Source organism: Perkinsus marinus (genome assembly GCF_000006405.1).
Source record: "Perkinsus marinus ATCC 50983 genomic scaffold scf_1104296928640, whole genome shotgun sequence".
Taxonomy (NCBI): Eukaryota; Perkinsozoa; order Perkinsida; family Perkinsidae; genus Perkinsus; species Perkinsus marinus.
Window position 1 is genome coordinate 152,552 of NW_003216737.1, and position 3,184 is coordinate 155,735.

A 3,184-nucleotide genomic window follows, 5' to 3' on the forward strand; every position below is an offset into this window, starting at 1 on the left:
TATTTCGTGATGGTCACCCGTATCATCACCTTCACATCCCCTTCACGTCGAGGAGCCCCATTAATCGCAGCTTGGCGTGGAGGTGGTGTTGTTGGACGAGGAGGAGGAGGAGCTCTGCTTACTCAAACGAGGGGGGCTTACAATGGCGGTAAACACTTGGGTGGTGCAAATGATGTTTTATAACAACAACCAGCTTGCTCGAGCTCAGCTCAGGAGTTACCAAAGTTACGGTATGAAAATTGACACACGGCTTAAAAGTGTACAACAGCCAACAAGGATTTCCTCATTCAACACATGTGCATTTTCACTCACACTGTTACAGTGTGTGTAGTTGGTCTACCTAATTCACGCACGACTTGATAGCGTTAAGAATACAGGATAGATCTCTTTTACTGTCGTCAGCATGCATAGTTGATGTTTATGTGTGCGTATTCCTTCACATTGCTTCTTTTCAGTACGTGATAAAAGTCCAAGTGTACAAAAATCAGCGATAATCTCTTTACTCGCCACGCGTAGTTGCTCGCGTGTATATCACCTTCACCCTAGGTTACCCCTTCCACTACGTAGTGCAGTACGACGATCCCAACTACGACTGTGAAGCCGATTTCGAGTTCGAGGAAATTCCCAGAGATGAGTTTGGCGTGCCTGCTCACATCCCTCCTGAGCTATGTACGATTTGAGAGAAATGTGGTATGAATAATTTAGATTTCCTCAGCGACTCAAATTCGCCACACTTACTACGTTCCACCTCAATATTATCCTTTTCTCAAGAAATTGGGTGAGGACACTCCCGAGCTGAAGCCTTATACGGATAAGGTAAAATTTTTATGAGTGATTTTTTTTCATTTATTTTTTTCAGTTGATCATGGGCGATATGACCTACGACGATTACGAAGAAATGTTCTACAAGTTCGCGAAACCACTTAAAATCTACAGGAGTCGTTTGCCTTTACCATACAGAACAGATGAGGAGATTTCTCAGGAAAAATATGTAAAAATAAAATCATCACTGAAGTGTGGGGGGAATATGCACATGGTCAACTTCATGTGTACATCCGGAAAATATGAGAATTTTAGGGAAATTTCATTGGTTTTTGTACACTTCTAGCCGAATTTGTATATGAATTCCAATAATTAGCGGGGAAACTCCTGAGCTCGGCTGAGGAAACTAAATACATATTCCAACACTAGTGCAGAGCGAATCAAATTGTGCAATCTGAATTTTCGAAATAAATTGCAACTTCGAGAATACGACACGTTTTCAGACGTTTTCGATCGATTCGCATTTTTATACTTTTGGTGTTATTAAAAATCGACTTTTGATGAAAAGTCGAAAAAAAATTCCTTCGTAAAACCATGCAGTTTGAAAATTAATTTTTAATTTCCGTAGCATATTCTGCTCTACATGCTGATTCAGAAATCTGATTTCCTTCCCGGAAATCTTCATAGCGCGTTTTGTGAGAAGATATGTACTTGGTCAACTACATGTGTTGATGACAAGGAGGAAATTTTAGTTGGTTTTTATACATCAAGTCGTGTGAAATTTTGCATAAAATTTGTATTTTTCAACAATTTGATGATTTCACATTTTTATTTTAGGTCAATTGGTGTGGGAAATGGTATTCGTATCGTCAGAGACTTCAGGGCGATTATTACTCGCGTCATTATTTCCGAGATTGGTTAATCGGTGTTATGCTGGGTATGTACCTTGGCAACCTTTGTGTACAACAACATAGGCAGTAAGTGGACCTAATCCGTATCTTTCCCCTGGGGCTAGAAAAGTATCTTTGGGTCAGATACCGCGTTGATATGAAGTTATTTTATTTGGAAGCTCCTGAGCATAAAATAAATTGGGTTAAACCACGCGGAGATCTTTGAGGAAATTTTCATGTCATATTTCACTTCATGGTACAGCGAGTTGGCAGTCCATAGGTCGTCTCTCGCATAGTTAACGACAACAGGCTTTCTTGCCTAAAACAGAAATCTTAATTTTTCTATTGTTGAATTTTTTCTATGTTGAGTTGAAGTGGAGTAGAAAAAGATGCGATATGGAAATTTATTTTATCTAAATTTTCAGATTTTTTTGCTTTGTAAATTTTTTTCACTTTTCACTTTTTTTTCTGAAAATTTTCCCGTAGAAGGCCATCTCGTCACATTTATTATTTCCAGCACTTTTCTTCGTCACTATTGTGATGAGTTTTTCGAGTCGACTATCCAAACTGAATAAAATGGGAAGTGAAATTTTCGAAATGTAATTACTGTAAAAGTCATATGACTCCAAATTTAGGATTTTTTGTTGATTTTGGACGGAATTGTAAAGCAGAAAGTGTGTGTGGGGGGGGATGAGTGAGTAATAAAACTTGACGCGTACACGGCGACTATACCTTTCAGAAATCTTTTTGGCGGATTAGGCTATCAATTCAGCTGATAAGGAAGTCACCTTCGCGGACAGGGACATCAATTTAGCGATGAAGGCTGAATAGGGAAATCAATTTCGCGAATAAAGACATCAATTTCATGATTAAGGAATGCAACTTCACGAGCAAGGACATCAATTTCGGGTTAGAGCTCTGATGATGACGATTTACGATGTGCAGCTCTATAAGCCATTCCTGGATGATAGCGCAACCCCACACGAGGCTCAGAAACCATATTAATAGTTTATTGCATCTATTCGGCATGCCATGACTGACATAGAAATATGTAAAAAATCTCAACGTCAGAACTGAATCGCCCTCCGTTCCAAGGCAGGCGCGTAGTATGCGGCGCAGTTGTTGACGAAGTTGAGAACCTTTTGATGGGTTAATTCTAGGAACGCGTCGGTTGCCCACCGTATCAGACATTGAGCGCGATGTTCTCGTTGCGTCTGTCCATCAGGGACGTTTAAGAGCTCTTCGAGACCCCCCACGATTCGACGCTTCAAATTTGCTTTCACTGTCGACCAACATCCCTCGACGGGGTCGAGAAAAGGCGAATAGGGACCAAGTCTGAGTACTTGCAGACCTGGATAGAAGTTCTGGATCTCCTCCTCCAGGCGCGAATGCGCTGGAGCATTATCGATCACATAGGTTATCCGATCAGCAGCAAGCCCTCGTTCAACAGCAGCGTCGATGATTCGGCGCGACTAATTGATGAATTCTGCCCTGTTGAGTGATCCTCGGCGAGTCTCAGTTCTTATAACCCC